General features: G+C 46.5%; 1 protein-coding gene across 1 annotated transcript in view; it reads left to right on the top strand.

Annotated features, from left to right (window-relative positions):
• DKK3 (dickkopf WNT signaling pathway inhibitor 3) overlaps positions 1–18,778 on the top strand; it is a 67,117-nt gene that overhangs the window by 36,226 nt on the left and 12,113 nt on the right. The gene's annotated exons all lie outside the window — the stretch shown is intronic.

The following is an 18,778-nucleotide window of genomic DNA, read 5'->3' as shown; positions in this document are numbered from 1 at the left end:
GTGCAAGATCAGAACAAGGCTATGTCTACACCAGGGAGTGCTTTACTGCACACAACTATAGTAGCAGAGCTGTGCTCTTTTAGTGGTATAGCACAAGCCAGCCACCCCCGTCCAGACTAAACAAAGCAATACTGATGATCTAAGTTCAGCTTTGCGCCGTCTTAATCGTGCCTATGGTAGGGGTTTCAGCCAGCACAGCTGTCAGTCAGGGATCATACAGCAGAATTCTGTAGTATAGACACAGCAAAGGCCTATCAGCAGCTTGTATTTATAAACGTGGGTTACTGCCATCAGTTGTGCTCAGTCTGGTAACTACACAGTGCTCAAAGGCTGTAATTTAACACTGCTTGGCTTGTTTTAGAGGCTCCACTTTTTATTTCTTTGTGTCTTTATTTTCGCAATTATAGCCTCAGTTCAGACTTTGTGCTTCGGCTACCCTGAGTATAAGAGAGTTGAATCTTTGCTGCCAGGAGGAGACCTGAGAAGGACTGGGACTCAGTTTCCATCTTGCTCTCTCTTTGCCCTGCACTATCTCACCTCTTCTAACCAATTGGATGTTGGGGGGAATGATCTCTGCCAAGCTCTCCAACCACCTTTTGACGGTGGGGGAAGTACACAGCTCCTGTTCTGTCCTCTCCACTCCCTCTGTGCCCAGAGCCCAAGATGCATGCAGGAAGTGGGCAAGTAAGCTGTGCGAGTAACTGGCTTTTTCCATTTTCTGGCAGATTGGGGTGGGGGAAATCAACACTTTTGTTTTAAACTTTGGTTTTTGTGGTTCTGTTACTCTTAAGCTTTAATTGGAATTGAAGTACCTTTTGGACAACGTACATTGTTTTAACTCACTGTGTGTTTCATTTGGAAAACCCCAGCAGTTTGGATTAGTTTTTTGTATACTGAACTACAATTTGACAATTCAACAGATATTGTTGAATATATGTGGCCTCTACATTTTTTTTGTGGGGGGTCGGGGGGACTGGTAGAAAGCCAGACATTTTTCCTACAGCTCCATATTGCAAATCTTCTCTATCCTCACATGCATATTAGGGCTAGGCACAATCTGGTGATAGATGTCTTTTGCTGTTGAATCTTAACCTTGTGTTTTGGTTTTGTTTTTTTTTTGGTGTGTGGTGGTGGTAATGCTTTTTGGCTAACACTTGGGCAACACTAGCAAGCTCATGAGAAATGAAGGCTACAGGAAATGTGAGCTGCATAGGGATGAAGTGCATAAGATTTTGTTTTTAGAATAGATTTCTATAAGGAAATGGAGAGGAAGTCTACATCTTTTTTGCAAGAACGGGGAGTTCGAAAGGATATGGAATTGGTTCAGTCTCATTGTGGTGCATTTACTTCAGCGATTACAACGATCAGGGAATTTTAGTCAGGTGAATTTACTTACATCAAGCAGAGAACACTCTCAAAAGTAAATTTTTTCACAAATCCATCATATCCCCCTCTGTATAAGTTTTACTTGAATTCTTTTTTGATGAGGTTTCATAATCACCACTGGTCAATGATGAATCATGGACATTTTGTATGAAGTCTCCAACCACAGAAAGAAACCAAACATGGCTTAAAATTTAGTTCATACTTGGCAAAACAGTCACAGAAGGGTGATGCTGTCTGTTGACATGGGATCTATAATTATTCACAAGTACTCACATTTTTGTCACTTTACGCTTTATAAGAAGGATCTTGGAAATTGTAGCCACAAAAGTTAGTATAAAGAGTTAGTGTTAATATTTCTGCAGATGTTTAGATCTTTTTAGACCAAAGGTTGTGGGCATGCCACTTCTAAATAAAAAACAAAAACCCACTCTCTTCTTCTTCTCCTATTAGTAGACCAACAGTTACAGTCCAATTTTCCATTCTTCTATAGTGTTGTGAAATCATAAGGGAATTTTCTTTATAACTTGAATGCATCAACCTTGTCTCGTCTGACTTCCCACTATTCTCTCCTCTCAAATATAATCCCCCCCCTTGCAAAAAAAAAAAAAAAAAAAAAAAGGGTCAGAACCGATGCCTCCTCCTGCAGAATTACATACCCGCTGATTGTTCTGGTGTCAAAGCCGGCATAGTGGCCTACATGTGGAACTGTACCAGTGGGTTCTCCCAGAATGTAGGAGGATTTGTGTGCATCTTTTATAAAGCAAGATGTCCTTTACCCTCATTCTTTGTCTATTCCTGTCTTCCTCCCCAGATTAGGGAATACCAGCTCTTGGTCCTGGGCTCCTTTATTGTCCAAATCATGGCAAACTCACAACAGAAAGCAAAACTTCAGGCTGGGGCTTTCTATCCCAGCCATGACACCATGCTTAGCAGCAGGAGTCTTCATCCTCAAGGACTACCGTGAGAGACTGCCCATTTTCTGCAGCTTCTCCCTGAATTTCCCCTCCACCTGAGCCACTTGCTGGTTTTTATAATCACTACTTAGTTACTTTTTCTCAGTTGGGTCTGATAATTGAGCCGGGCTAGCTGGCCCCCAGGCCTCACACCATTGTTCTTTTTGTTTGATTTGTTTGGTGTGGGAATAATTTAGATTTGCACCCCTTTGAATCTCTGCACTTAATGGTAGAGGAACGAAAGTTCCTGCCACAACTCACAGCAAATACATTCTCTGTGACCAGCTACTTGCTTACAGTGCAGTTTTCCTTCTTGATAAGACGGGTTACTCACCTTTGTAACTGTTGTTCTTCGAGATGTGTTGCTCATATCCATTCCAGTTAGGTGTGCGCGCGCTGTGTGCATGTTCGTCAGAGACTTTTACCCTAGCAACACTCGGTGGGCGGCAGGGCGCCCCCTGGAGTGGCGCCGCTATGATGCCGGTTATATACCCCTGCCGGCCTGCCGCTCCTCAGTTCCTTTTTTTCCGGCTACTCTGACAGTGGGGAAGGAGGGCGGGTGTTGGAATGCATATGAGCAACACATCTCGAAGAACAACAGTTACAAAGGTGAGTAACCGTCTTTTCTTCTTCGAGTGCTTGCTCATATCCATTCCAGTAGGTGATTACCAAGCGTTTGCCGGTGGGGTGTGGTGGTCGAGTGAGACTTTGGCGAATGTAAGATCGCTGAACCAAAGTGGCATCGTCTCTCATGCGCAACGACAACATAGTGCATGAAGTAAGTGTGTGCCTGAATGCACTGACGACCGGTAGCTGCGCGGCATATCTCCTGATGGGAATGTGCGCCAGGAGGCGGTCGACGAGCTTGAGCCCGAGTAAGGTGGGCAGTGAGAATGGCCAATCGGGTACGTAGGCCAAGTCATAGCACATCTGGATACAGGACGTTACCCATGATGAGAGCCTCTGAGAAGATATAGGCATACCTTTCATTGCCTCCGCCACTGCTATGATAACTGGGGCAAAGCGTCTGAAGGTGTTTTGTCCTCTGATGTATAAGGCGAGGGCTCGGCAGACATCCAGGTGTGAAGCTATTTGGTCCCTGCGTGATGCATGTGGCTTCGGAAAGAAGACAGGTAAGAAAAAAATATCTTGATTAATATGGAAGGCAGAGACCACCTTGAGACAAGAAGCGGTGTGGGTGTAGCTGTACCTTATCTTTGTGGAAGATCGTATATGGAGGGTCTGCCATTAAAGCACGGAGCTCCGAAACTTTCTTACTTGATGCTGATGTGATGTACGCCAGGAAGGCAGTCTTTCAGGACAGGTATACAGCAGCGAGCAAGTGGCTAAGGGCTTAAAGGTTGGGGCCGTGAGCCGAGTCAGGACAAGGTTTGAGATCCCAGGTAGGGGAAGGAGGCTTAACCGGCAGGTAGAGAGCGCTCCAAGCCCTTAAGGAACCTCGAAACTGTCTGTCGGGTGAGAAAAGGTGGAACTGTTCGACTCCCCCGGATGGAGATTGCGGCTAAATGCCCCTTATTGAAGAGAGGGCCAAGCCTTGTTCCTTGAGGTACCACAAGTAGTCCAGTGGACAATAGGACCCGAGTGGAAACGGCCTCAGTGAACTAGGGATGCTTTGTACAACCAAAGAGAAAACCATTCCACTTGGGCGATGTATTTCACCCTCGTGGAGGGTTTTCTGCTTCCCAAAAGGCCCGTTGAACCCTGGGCAGAGCAGCGGAGCTCGGATTGGTTCAACCAGACAGCAGGCATCGACGCGTCAGGTGCAGCGGGACTCGCAGGTCTTGGGGGTGTGAAGCCTGCCGAAGTCCTGCATTATAAGATCCGGCAGAGGGCAGTGGTATTGGAGTTGTTAGGTGATAGGTCGAGCAGCATGGAATACCAGTGCTGGCCTGCGGCATGCCGGAGCGATTAGGATCAACCCTGGCCCTATCCCTGCGGAGCTTGAGCAGGACTCCTGTGGACTAGGGGACAGGGTGGAAAGGCATAGAGAAGACGTCCTTTTCCAGGGATCAGAGGAACGCATCCGACAGAGAGCCCGGGGAGCGGCCCTGAAGGGAGCAGAACCCCTGGCATTTTCCTGTTCTCCCTGGAGGCAAATAGGTCTATCTGGGGAAAGCCCCACTTCTGGAATACAGAAAGAAGGATGTCCAGACGGATGACCATTCGTGGGACGGAAGGCCTGCTCAGGTGTTGATCCGTGAGAGAGTTCTGGACTCCGACAAGGAAGGAGGCTACGAGGTCTATTGAGTGGGCTATACAGAAGTCCCACATCGCATCGCCTCTTTTGCAAAGGGGGGAAGATGGTGTGTGCCTCCCTTGTTTGTTTATGTAATACATGGCTGTTGTGTGGTCCGTGAAATCGCAACACAACGGCCTGGTCCCTGTATAGATGGTTGTTGGAAGGTCTGGCATGCCAATCGGACCACTCTCAGTTCGCGGACATTGATATGCAGACTCAGTTCTTGCAAGGACCAAAGGCCCTGGGTGTGAAGGTGCCCTAGGTGTGCACCCCAGCCCAGGGATGAAGTGTCCGTCGTTAGAGACACCGAAGGCTGCGGTGGGTGGAACGGGCGACCGACCTCCGAACCACACCCAGGTGACGGACTAGTGTGTCAGCCACCAGTCGGGAGTCCAGGCAAGCCAATCTTTGGTGAGATCGCGATTATCATGTTCCAGGGCATCCTTCGCGGATGATAAACTGAGGCGGCAGCCAGTCTGCCGAGAGAGCGGGGAGGGTTTTTGGTGTACTGTTAGCCATGTGTGGTGCCTGATGTGGCCGATAAGGCTTGTAGAGGAGCGTAGCCCGTGAGGATGAGGGAGACTATAGGACCTGGAAGAATACAGCATGGAACCTGTGGAGGTAGACTGGCCCGTTGCAAGATTCGAGTCCGCATTTGCTCCGATGAATTCTATTATCTGCCTAGGAAGCAGAATGGATTTGTCTAAGTTGAGGATCAGACCTAGATGGGAGAATAGGTCCTTGATGACATTTACGTGTGCGGTAACCTGAGCCTCGGAGGTCCCTCGAATAAGCCAGTTGTCGAGATATGGGAAAACATGGGTTCGACGGAGGTAGGCGGCAACTACCGCCATACACTTTGTTAACACTCGAGGGGCCGAGGAGAGGCCGAAGGGAAGGACCGCAAATTAGTAGTGTTGACGATTTATTACGAAGCGAAGGAACTTCTGTGTGGGGCGTAAATCGTGATATGAAAATATGCGTCCCTCATGTCGAGAGCAGTGTACCAATCTCTGGGATCCAGGGAGGGTATAACGTTTCTCAGGGATACCATGCGTAACTTGAACTTCGTGATGAACTTGTTCAGAGCTTGCAGGTCCAGGATGGGCCAGAGGCCCCCTTTCGCCTTGGGAATTAGGAAGTATCTGGAATAGAACCCTCTTCCCCTTAGGTCCTCTGGAACCTCCTCTATAGCTCCCAACACAAGGAGCCTCGAAACTTCCTGCAGAAGGAGTTGCTCGTGAGAGGGGTCCCTGAAGAGGGACGGGGAGGGAGGGTGGGAAGGAGGGGACGAAATAAACTGAAGACGGTAGCCACACTCACCGTGGTGAGAATCCAGCGGTCCGATGTTAGCTGGGATCATGCAGGGAAGAATGCGGCAAGGCGGTTGGCGAACTGAAAAGGATCCTGAGAGGTAATTGGTACAGTGCTCTCGGGCGCACCCTCAAAAGTTTGGCTTCGGTCCCGCCGGTGGTTTGGTGGGGCTGGAGTTATTACCCCCTTGTGGGCCAGACTGGCGTCTCCGGGAAGTACGGCCTCTCCTTCTGGAGAAGTCCTGTCTTGGCCGAGGTGGGGGATAGGGGCGCTGGGGTTGTGGGCGGAAAGATCGCCTCTGAGTCTGCGGTGTATGCATTCCCAGCGAACGCATGATCACATGGTTGTCCTTCAAACTCTGGAGGTGAGGATCTGTCTTTTGGGAAAAAAGGCCCTGACCATCAAATGGTAGGTCCTGTATGGTATACTGCAGCTTGGGTGGCAGACCCGACGCTTGCAGCCACGATATGTGCCGCATAGCAATCCCGGAGGCGACAGTTCGAGCTGCCGAATCAGCGGCATCTAATGAGGCCTGGAGGGAGGTCCTTGCAACTTTTTTCCCTTCCTCCAGGAGAGCTGAGAAATCCTGGCGGGAATCCTAGCTCTACAAATTTCCCTATTGCCTCCCAGGTGTTATAATTGTATCTACTCAAGAGGACTTGCTGATTCGCCACCCTGAGCTGGAGGCCTCCTGCGGAGTAGATCTTCCTTCCCAACAAGTCCATGTGCCTGGCCTACTTCGATTTAGGCGCAGGGGCTTGTTGGCCGTGGCGCTCTCGTTTGTTGATGTATTGGACTACTAATGAACATGGAGGAGGGTGTACGTATAGGTATTCGTACCCCTTGGATGGAACCATATATTTGCGTTTGACCCCCTTGGCTGTAGGTGGAACGGATGCCGGGGTTTGCCAGATTGTATCTGCCCGAGCCTGTATGGTGCGAATAAAGGGGAGGGCCACCCTTGTCGGAGCCTCCGCCGATAGTATGGTGACCACTGGGTCTTCCACTTCAGGAACTTCCTCCACGGATAGGTTTATGTTAAGAGCGACACGGCGGAGGAGGTCCTGGTGCGACCGAAGTTCGATTTGGGGGCGGTCCAGATGTGGCCGTCCCCGCTACTGCCTCATCTGGTGAAGAAGAGGAAGAGAGCCCGGAGACCAATGGATCTTGAAGTGACTGCTGGTCCTGTGGAACATCCTGGGGTGGTTCTTGCAAGTCCGAGACCTGCGCTGGGAGATGTTCTGTACCCGCTGGAGGAGGTCTGCTCACCGTGGCCTCTGGCGCCCTATGCTCGGAAGGGCCAGAGCACGGAGGCGGATGTGGGGCACCTTGGCTCTGATGGTAGGCCCAGGGGTCCAAAAGGACCACTGATGAGGGTCCTGCTGATTGTCCGATTCCCCATAGGATGCCGACCCGGCATGGGAGGAGTTTGATGACTGACGAGATGGCCATGGCGGGGCGGAGACCGTGAGGTGACGGTTCCTGCGTCCACTGGAACCGTCCCTACACGGTGTCGGGGAGCGGTGCCGAGAGCCTCGATGGTGCCGAGATTGCGACCGGGACCTGCAACCAGCACAGTGCTGGGAGGTCGACCGGTGCTGGGAGTCGTCGTGTCGAGATCGGTTGCGGGAAGCACGGTGCCACAAGTGATGACGAGATCTGGAACGGTGCCGGTAGTACCTGGACGGCGACCGGGACCTTGAGCGGTACCGCGAGTACGACCGGTACCGTGACAGGGAACGGTACCGGGACTGCGAGCGGCCGCGGGACCGAGATCGATGGTGGAATCATGAGCGTCTGCGGGACCTGGACCGGGACCGAGAGCGACGAAGTCCCATGGTACCGGGCGAAGAAGGTCTTACAAGTGCCGGCTTGCCTGTGAATTGAGGGACCCGCACCGGGGGTCAAGGCAGCTCAGGCTCCATTAAGTCAATCAGGTCCCGTGCCGCGGAGTACGTCTCCGGAGTGGAGGGCACGACAAGCTCAACCACGGCCCGCGCCAGGGAGCTGGTAGACACTGGACTCGATGGCTCTTCCGAGGCCAGAATCAATAGTGCGGTGGAAGTCGGTGCTGCGGCAGACGGCAGTGCCGGGCGGTCCGGCCTGGCTAAGCGCTCTGACTGCGGTGCGGATATAGCAGCCGCAGGAGGCTTGCGCTTCTTGCTCAAAGGTGAGAGTGAGCCGTGCCGGGCAGAAGCTGGTGCCGGAGAAGGTCGGTGACTCGGAGTCTTTGCTGAAGAGGTATGCTCCGGTGCCCGCGAAATAGTTGTTCTCGGTGCCGGTGCCGAGGACTGGGGAGTCAGCGCCGCCTCCATCAATAAGTGCTTGAGGCGAATGTCCCGCTCTTTTTTAGTTCGGGGCTTAAAAGCCTTACAGATATGGCACTTATCTGTCAAATGAGCCTTGCCCAAGCACTTAAGGCAGGCGTCGTGCGGGTCACCAGTGGGCATCGGCCTACGACAGACCGCGCACGGTTTGAAGCCCGGTGAGCCGGGCACGAGCCCGGTACCGGGGTCGGGGAAGGGGCTAACCCCCAATCCCGTTAAACTATCTACAATACACCAAACAAAACTACTAAATAACAATAACTAACTACAGTTGAAAGATCGAACTATATACAATATAAGAGAAGATGAGTGAATCGCTAGGGAGGTGGAGAACAGCAAGCTGCGCTCCACAGTTCCAACGACCGACACGGGCGGTAAGAAGGAACTGAGGAGTGGCGGGCCGGCAGGGGTATATAACCGGCGCCATGGCGGCGCCACTCCAGGGGGCGCCCTGCCGGCCCACCGAGTGTTGCTAGGGTAAAAGTCTTCGACGAACGTGCACGCGGCGCGCGCACACCTACTGGAATGGCTATAAGCAAGTACTTGAAGAAGAATCCCCTTTTTAGCTTTCCTCTTTGCTCACCTTCTGTTTCATTGTCTTTCAGGGATCTTCCTCAGTAGTGAACACCTTCCTGTTCTTTCAGCAAGAGTTACCCTTCTGCTTGGACCTTGCCTACACGATGGTTTTTTGTTTTTGTTTTTTGCAAATTAGGTTTGTGTTCACTAACGATTGGGGAATAACTATTCTGAAATAATTGTATACGCACAGCCAGCTTTTGCCTACTTCCCTTGAATCAGTGCATACACATTGCACCAATTCCTTTCAGAAAGCATTCTGGCAGGTATCCCATGGTGCTTTGCCCTACTGCTGCGCTCTGTGCATTTTGGGATTTTTACATTGTGAGATAGCTACTGGAAACCTGGGACTTGGGGGTCACAGCAGTGAATTTCCATAATTCTGCTGCTTGCATTCTATGATGCAGCTGTCTTCTGAAAGTCAGCACCAACTGACTGCTGCCAGTTGGCAGGGAGCGAACTCAGCGGTGCACCACAGCCCAAGCACTATTGTACCTGGAATCATGCCTCCAGTTGACTTGGGGAGCCAGCTGCCACACTGCTGAGCCATTTCAGTAAAGCAGGAGGAGGCTTAATTGAACTACTGATTGTAGACAAAATTTGCCTGGAGCAGCTTAAGTCTGTGGAGCGCTGTTTCTGGGCTTGAGAAACCAGCTCCGACAGATGGGAAGGGATGACCAGCAATGAGGCAGAATTTCAAGATATCAAAGGGCACTTTCCTAGAGATCTGTGTGGAGTTACCATCCATTCCAGCTTCTCCATTGAGCTCCCTGCATGAGAATCATTGATGCCATGCAGAAAAGATAAAATTGGGGAGGGACTCTACACCATGTCCTTCTCTCCTAGTAGTATGACTTGACCTATTATGTACATCTCTGTACATCTTCCCTCTTCTTAAGAGTTATGGTGAATATACCAAAGAAATTAAATACTTAATTTCAAAAATATGTTCCAAAGGTCAGTCTATACCAACAGCAGAAGATTTATTGTGGCCAGAATAGGTGTGCCCCCTCCTTAGTTTTAGCTCATGGAGTGCTTCTGGTTGCATGCAAATCTCAGATTTATTTATTTTAAAGTGATTGTAGTTCTTGGTTCTGAAGAAACTTTTGGAACTGTGACCTGAATGTACTTAAAAAATCTGAGAAACCAGAAGACAAATAAAAATATCTCAAAAGTTTAAACTTTTTTTTTTTAAATCATGAGTTTTAAGCCAATTTCATATCTTGAGGGTCTTACTCATGGGTTTTGAACACTTGAGGTTGCTGGGATTGTATACTAGGTGTTACATGTTCAAACATGCTCACTCTTAGGCACACTAGGTGCTGTTGTTTTACTGTCTCAGTAGATGCAGGGAGTAGCCACTATATTGATTTACATTCAGAATGGTTTATACACATAAAGTGCTGGCAAACAATGTTTCCCTGGTGAAAATTTAAGTTGTTACAAGGAAATAAGAGTGGTACCAAAATGTCAGAGGCAAAACAACCCCAAAGAGTAACATACATTCTCTCATTTATTTCCTTTAAGTGAGGCTTATTTCGGAGGTCGAAATCCTATCACCACGTTGTAAAACATCTGCAAGTGTGTCTGTACAGCACCAGTTTATGACTGTTCCACAGCTTGCAGCACATTTAGCAATGTCAGGTCTCAAAGATAATGTGTATGACTTTCACACTAGCCCATTTCCAGGCCCTTGCTTTTATGATAGCGGTGTGTGCTTGGCAGTGAAGTGCCGACAAGCTTTGCCCTGCTGGAAACTATTACAAGGGCTTTGAGTTTCTTCCAGCCAGATTAATTTATATCTCCTCATTAAAGATGAACACATTATGTGCTCGCAGAAAAAGAAAAGTTACTGTCTAGACAGCCAAGAGCTCAGGAACTGGAAAATTACTACAGTGCAAGGTATGGTAGTAATTTCCCTTAAAAACAATATTCCTCCCAGCGTAATTCTGTCACTTTTCTAATTATAGTATCAATGTACACGTCGTATCTAAAACAGTTTTTATTCCTTTTTCCTCACTACTCAGCAGCTTTTACCAGCTGCAGCAGTAATGGAAAAACATTTAAACTCAGCTTTGTGTGCAATGGTTTATGTTGATTTTAAAAAATGAAATATAAATATTGGTATGAATAGAAAAATGAATATGAACACTTTAAAGTGTGTGTTGCTAGTAAACTGCAATTGAATGTGAACTAACAAGTAGTTTGATTAGCAGCTTGCCACAAACATACTTTAGTGTGTCCTGGAATTGGTTGGAAGGGATCCATAAACTGTCACTTGGTTTTAGTCACAGTTCACAAATTTTGAAAATTAATTTCCTTCAGATCAGGACTCTTAAGTGTGCAGTGAGGCACATTTGTGGCATTTTTAGACCTTTTAGAAGTGGTCGTAGTCACTAGACATTTCCAGTGCTGTTGCTGCAAGGAACCAGTGCTACTATTCTATTATTTGCACTGATTTTTTGCACTGATTATTATTCTATTCTATTTCTATTATTTGCACTGATTTTTTTTCATACGTAGAGCAGCGGTGTATATGTCCCAGCAAAAGTATCACTGACTTCAATAGAGACGGGATTCCATCCCCTATTGTATGACTCTTTGGTCCTAAATTCATGGAAAACCAGGAGTGATAGCTTCAGATCAGCTGGATGAAGCTTTTAATAATGTTTTGTCATGGTGATCTATGCCTGGATAGCCAATCCTAATATTAAACACAATACATCACCGTCCCATGGCAGCTGTTGAAAATTTCAAAAGATGTGCAGTTGAATTGATCCTGTAACCCAGGGTATTTCTTTTAAATAGGAAAAAAAAGAAACTCAGATTTGGGTCCCAGTTGTGCTCCTAGTCATCTCGGTAGCAAAGCACTTACAGACTTCCTGAGGAGCAAGAACAGGCCCTAGGCTTCACTCCATCACAGCTGCATTTTTGATGGCCTCCCATCTGAAGGATTTTCTGTTCCATGCTGCAACATTTTTCACATTTTCTTGGTACCCAGACCTTTGAGGCATCCCACTGCCACCTGCCCTTAATCTGAGAGAGCCTTGTCTGTGCCTGTCAGGGTTCACTACCCAGCTCCACTGGCCATGGGCCACACAACCACTCCCCACTAGTCCTTGCAGGCCCCACTGTTACTCTATAAGCCCATCCCAACTGTCAAGCCCTCTGAGCAGCTCCCTGGAGTCTCCAGTCGCTGCTCCACTTGCAGTATTCACAGATTTGCTGCTTCTAAAGAAGCAGTGCCCCCCCAGCATACCAGTTACACATCAGATCACGGCTCTGCTTAACACACAGCACTCAGATATGGGTATTGTGAAACCAAGTGTAAGGTTATTTAACAAAGCACAGAGATTTGAGGAGTAGCAAAGAGAAGTATTGGAAACAAATAGTTACATATAAAAGCAAAAGCATAACACACATTTTAGTGCCTAGACTTAATTAACAAGATACTCTTATGCCTTGTAGAATGTTGCTCACCCCAAGTCCTTGGAGCATTTTACAGCCAGGCTGGCTGTGACCGTAAGATAGACATGCTCTTAGTTTGCCGCCTTGGTGAAGGATGCCAAACATGTACTCATCTCATCTTTTGTCTCCATTCATAAACAATACACCCCATGCTGTTTTGTTTCTTCCCATAGATTTTTTTTTCCCCTTTCGATTTTGCAATCTTTCAACTGGCCCTTGGCTTTTTATGCAGATAGGCATCTATTGTGAGACAGGGATATGAACATCTGTTACTTCCTGCCTGAAAGGAATAGGTCTGAGGTACGTTACCTCCTGGTGACGTGCCTTAACTTCTATACTGTAAGAACATCATTTTTCATATAGATACATGATGCCTTAAATATTATCCATACCCCCATGGCACAATTATTATGATGACAGTGAGCTATTAGCTCTCGGTAGAGATCTCCTATGCCACCCTGGGGTGAACTATTATGCATCTATCCAAACCAGGGGATCCCTGTAAAACCTGTGTGCCCCCCTCCCCCCATGCCCTCTCCCATTGGCACCAAGGGGTCCCTGGGTCAAAACATTCCAATAAATGTTAGTCTGATGGAAATCTTGTCATCAACCCCTCTCCCTTTCTGTTTACATCCTTGTCTTCTGAGCCCAGGAAGTCAAAGAAAACCCTGTACCAACGTCTGTCCCAAGCTCACGAATACTTTGAGTAGCAACAATTTAGTTATACTAAGAGTTCATCTTTTAGGAACTAGTGCTCAGAACATTTTACCACACTCTGTGGGTTTTTTGACATTGATGGTCTAAAGTTGCTAAAATTTTCCTTCCCTGGGCTTACTGGCTAGAGTAGCCAATAATAGCCAAAACCATGTAAAATATTTTCCAGTCTAATCTAGGGAGGACAAGTAGATTGGTTTGTTTGCTTGTTTTTTAAGATACAGATAATTTAAAAGAAAATATGCAAAGCAAAGATAAGCATGGCATCACAACACTATAACATATCACTAATGTAAGAGTATGTTTAAAAGCACTTACATAGTGAGATACCAAATACAATATAAAGAATTGAAGTTAAAATATATTTCCATAAGAGAGTAGATTAGCTGTGCTGGCATACAGTTCTCCTTTGTAGCTGCAATTAGAGAAATTCTCTCTAATTCTCCCTCTCAAACTTTTTGTGTAATGTTGTTGGCACAGAACAGTGTTGTGTCTCAACCCAGAAATGGCTGCCCCTTAATATGCCAGTGTGTATGTCTAGTTTGTAAAACATCTTTGAGAACCTTTTATAAAAAGAAATGATTATTGGATGTAATGTAAAGACTGTATTGTTATATTTGAAGAAAAATTTGGAAGAGAAGCAGAAGTAAAACATCAAATCTATCGCACCCCACTTAATTTTCATTCCCTACAGAGTCTCATCCATAAGAGAGTGACTATTCCGTTTGTTTCTGTCATGCATGTTACAGATCTCACTGTCATGAGGAATAATAAAAATGGTTAATCTCTGAATTTAAATACAAAATGTTAGATTTAATGAAAGCTACTGATTTTGTTGGCCTGCTACTCAGGAGAATTGGCATTCCAGGCAGCATCTCCAGCTTAAGGGCCTAAAATCCAAAACACAGTGAAGTCAGTGGAAAGAGTGCCATTGTTTTCAGTGGGCTTTGGGACAGGTCCTAACTCACTAATTTTCATAGATTTTAGTTGTTTCTTGGCATTGCAGTAGACTCTACATAGGGTATAACTTTGTGCACTAGAGCCCTCAGGGGAAGTGCTCAGTTCTTTCCACCCCCAATGTCACTGGCTTCTGAGGGCACATGAGGGTGTTGCGCAACTTGCAAGATTACGGGCCACTAAAACCCACTAAACCGATTAGTGCAGCAATACATCTGCACTCTGCTTGTTTTCCTTGGGTAGCTGTAAAATCATACTGTTGAGATTAGTGTATATCTTGTTGCTGCATTTATCTGTTTTTTTAAATAGTAGTAGTAATGATGGACTTCAAAAAGACACACAGTTTTAAATAACCAGCAAATCTCAGCTGCAAAGAAGCTGTTCATTGGGGTGGAAATTGTCTCCAGGATTCCAGGACGAAAACAAAAATTTCCCTGAAACATTAGCTGAGCAAATGTCCATAAAGAAAGTGGATTCTTTTTTAGAATCCAATCCCGTGTGTGAGAACAGCTGCTTCTGCTGGAGTTTAGAAGGGTTTTGTATCCCAAGTTGTTGCTGGTGTTGCCCTAAGAAAACAAACTGCTCTACATTTATACACGTGTGTATTTGTGGTGCAGGGTTTTGCATTAAGGACAATTACAAGACTTGGGGGAAGAGTGGTGGTGTGGAGTATGGCGCCAGCAATGAATTCATAGTAAGAGTGAATGGAATGAAAAAAACCTTGACTTGAGAACTGTACTTGTTCAAGGGGCAGTCACAAGATTCCAGTCCCGGTGAGAGTTCCCTTCACCCCTTATAAACCTCTCCATGTGAGGATGGCTACCTGCAGACCATGTCGCTGGCCACGTGCTCAGTTGCTGCATTCTCATGCACTGGCACCCACAAAAATGGTTGGAAGGGAAGCCTTTTCACATGAGAGCAAAGCTGCTGGACTTGTTTCCACCCCATATAGAGGCTTCAGTGGGTGCAGGTGCAGACCAGCGGTAAATAGAAGAACTGATGATGGTGGCAATGAAAAGAAAGTGCTGTGCTCAGAAACCAGAATAACTCTCTTTCATGAACAGAAAATAAGCAAGAGTAATAGGAAAAATACACAGATTAAGAGGGTAGAAGAACACAGGGTTTTTTTTGTCATGAGTGGAAGGGAAATTCCCATAATAAGTGGAAATTAAAAAAAAAAAAAACCAAATGGATGACAGCAAGAATGAAAAAATGTCAGTGGGGTCATTACGTTAAAGCAATGGAGATAGTAAGATAGGTGGAGAGTTGGGATTTTAAATGTAGCAAGAAACTGCTGCAAAGCTGAATAAAGTTATTTCATAATCATAAAACAATTGTGGCAAGGTTTCCACTCTCTGGGACATGACTGGACAGATTGACTTCTCGAGACATGATTATCTGCCCGAGAACATAGGGGCTGAAAGGATGAAAGGATATTTTATTCCATGGCTTAGCCACAAGCTCACTTGTGGAAGCTGCAGACAAAGCCAAGGGTAGAAAACTGGCCAGACAGCACAAAGCTGTGCTGCTGTATAGCAGTGTGGCTGGGGAGGAGGAGAAGTTGCTGCTAACTGGAGAAGCTACAAAACCTCAACCACTCCATAATGTTTTGATTTCACCGCTCCCCGTTATGTGGAGGCACAGTTTAAAACAAAAAAAAGTCAGAGGACAATTGGCATAATTAAAAAATGAAGCTGTAAAGGCATCGTGGTTATGCATAGCAGTCCAGATTTGAGAATACAATTTTTTTCTGAAGAAACAAAAAAGACTTCCAGTTAACTACAACTCCTGGGCTAAATTCTACCCTGCTGTTACATCATTGACTTTAAAAGCAGTTTTGCCCAGGGCTGTATTTTGCTCCTGGTCTGTATCCTATGGATATTGGAGTTTAAAACTGTTTAAAAGCCATTTCATATTGTGGAGATGGATAGTTGAATGGGCAACATTACTTGCCATGTAACTCAGCCCATTTGATGCACTGCAGTGTGGTGGCTGTAACTGGGAATGCAGTGGAGCCTGTGACCATAATGCTTAGTTAGCCCATGGTTATTTCACAGTGCAATCACTCTCCCAAATTATGGTTGATCTGGATGACAGCAGCTTGCTGCACTAATTGGATTAGTGTCAGAACCCATCTGCACCCACAGATTATGCCACAATTTCAGTGCATCACCCTGTGTGTGAGGGGGTGCAACAGGGAGACTATGGGGAAAAAAGCATCTGAGCTAATTCAGAATAAACCTTCAGTAGAAGCTAGGAATGAAAGCTGTATCTGACAGCCTGCCTACTCCATATTCAATTTCACCCAGTAACAGTCAATCTCCTGGAACAATGTAGGGATCTCTGGCTAGATCTCTGCTTTGACACTGTCATAAACAGATAGTTAAGAGTTAATGTCTCTTTTACCTGTAAAGAGTTAACAAGCTCAGTGAACTTGTCTGACACCTGACGAAAAGACCAATCGGGGGACAAGATACTTTCAAATCTTGGTGGAGGGAAGTCTTTGTGCTGTTTGTGTTTTTCTTTGTTCTCTCTTGGGACTAAGAGGGGGCAGACGTGCAACCAGGTTTCTCCAATCTTTCTCAAACAGTCTCATGTTCAAAATAGTAAGTACTAGCTAGAAGGCGGATTAGTCTTTTGTTTGTTTTCTTTATTTGCAATGTGTATTTTGCTGGAAGGATATTTTACCTCTGTTTGCTGTAACTTGTAACTTAGGCTAGGGAGAGGGAGTCCCTCTAGTCTAGGTATAGCTGAAGACCCTGTAAACATTTTCCATCCTGGTTTTACAGAGAGAGTTTTTATTTTTTCTTTCTTTAATTAAAAGCTTTCCTTTTTAAGAACTTGATTGATTGATTTTTTTCTTGTGTAAAACCCAAAGGGATTGGGTCTGAACGCAACAGGGATTGGTGGGGGGAAAAGAGGTGGGGGGGGGGAGGTTAATTCCTCTCTGTTTTAGGATCCAAGGAGCTTGGATCAGTGTATCTCTCAGGATAACCCAGGGAGGGGAAGTCTGGGAGAGGAAAAGGAGGGGGAATGGTTTATTTCCCTTTGTTTTAAGACCCAATGGATTTGGGTCTTGGGTCCCCCAGGGAAGATTTTGGGGGGACAGGGAGTGTACCAGACACTGGAATTTCTGGTTGGTGGCAGCGCTATCAAATCTAAGCTAGGAATTAAGCTTAGAAGAGTACATGCAGGTCCCCACTTTTTGGACGCTAAAGTTCAAAGGGGGAATAATATCTTGACAGACACTGATAAATAACAAATGAGAATCTTGATGTTAGAGTTTAAATACCAAATGATATAGGACAGATTATGTCATAGAGGAGTTGTACTATATTTTAATCTTCAACTGTCCATGTTGCTGTCAGCCTGGAGGAAGCTAGTTTTATAAAACAAGATTTAGCATTTGATTTGAAAGATAAAACTGTCAGTTGTAATTAAGTACAAAACTCTCCTCCACCACGTGAGCTAGACACTCCTGGAAAACACGAGCACATGCCCTTACTGTAAGGTGACCAGATGTCCTGATTTTTGGATCTTTTTCTTATATAGGCTCCTATTACCCCCCCACCCCCATCCTGATTTTTCACATTTGCTGTCTGGTCACCCTAACTTACCAAGTGTATTCCCCCCATTCCTCCCCTGTCTCTCCTTAGACCAAGCTGGACTGGAGATTTTGAAGTGCAGGAGTTGTCAGAATTTTCCATGGGAGGTGGTGTGGGAAGGAGGGTGGTCTCTCCCTGGCAGCCGCAGCCCTGGAGCGGGGGACGGACGCCTCTTTCTCTTGCCGCTGCAGCCCTGCACATCCCAAATTTCCTCCACCCCCTCTTCTCACCTCACTGCCCCCTCCCAACTACCCTCTATTCCCCCCAAGGCCACCATCTCACCTTACATGGGAATTTTCTCCAGGGTCCAGGCATCTAATTAGTGGAGCTGCAGGATGGCCCTTCATTCTCTTGTGTGCAGCTGCCCAGGCACGCACCTTAGAGGAAACTATCTGCAGACCACCTGCATGGAGCTCGCGGACCACTGGTGGTTCATGGACCACCGTTTGAGAACCTCTGGTCTAAAACCTCAGCTGGTATAAATTGGTGTGTGTCTGATATCAGTGGAGCTTGTACTCCAGCTGAGAATATGGTTCTAGATAGTTGTAGTATATGGAATGTAGCCTTTTTGCATTACAGTATTTAGACTGTGTTAAAAGAATAATTATTAGGATTAGGGGCACATTACTGTGTAATTTCGTGGTTCCGATTAGTTTTGGAGTGAAACTACAGAACTTGGGATCATGGGATGTCTGTGAAGCAACAAGGAAAGGAAGACAAACAGGACTGCCATTCTTTCATGATACAAGCTTAGTTTAGTGCTGCTAAGTGTTTCCATCATTTTTAAGATTGCCAGTACTGTAAAGAATGCACTGTACTTTGACAGCATATAAATGCTTTTTTGATAGAAGCACTAACAATGCAGGAGAGTTTGGCTGAGGTCACAGTTGTGTGACAGCATATTCAAGAGAGGTTGTGCCTGGCCCTGCATAAGGGGAGGAAGACAGCAAGAAGAGCCTTCTCTCTCCCTTCAAGGCCCAGCCTTGCATGCCTGCAGGGGCCAGGTATAGCTCTATGGGGGATTAGAAACCAGCAGTATTAACCTACCAGATGGGGCCATGGGAAGGCGGTGTGGAGCTGGTGGCTGGCCTGGAGTTGAGTGAGTGCTGCATCCTTTCACAGGGCTAGGGAGTTGCTACAGCACTGTCTCCCACACCCAGTCCTCAAACATTGCTCCTAGGGCTGCTGCTGTCAGGGCCGGCTGCAGGCACCAGCACA

This window comes from Gopherus flavomarginatus, chromosome 5 (genome assembly GCF_025201925.1).
Source record: "Gopherus flavomarginatus isolate rGopFla2 chromosome 5, rGopFla2.mat.asm, whole genome shotgun sequence".
Classification (NCBI taxonomy): domain Eukaryota; kingdom Metazoa; phylum Chordata; order Testudines; family Testudinidae; genus Gopherus; species Gopherus flavomarginatus.
Note: the sequence above shows the minus strand (reverse complement) of the source record. Positions and strands in the feature narration are given on the sequence as shown.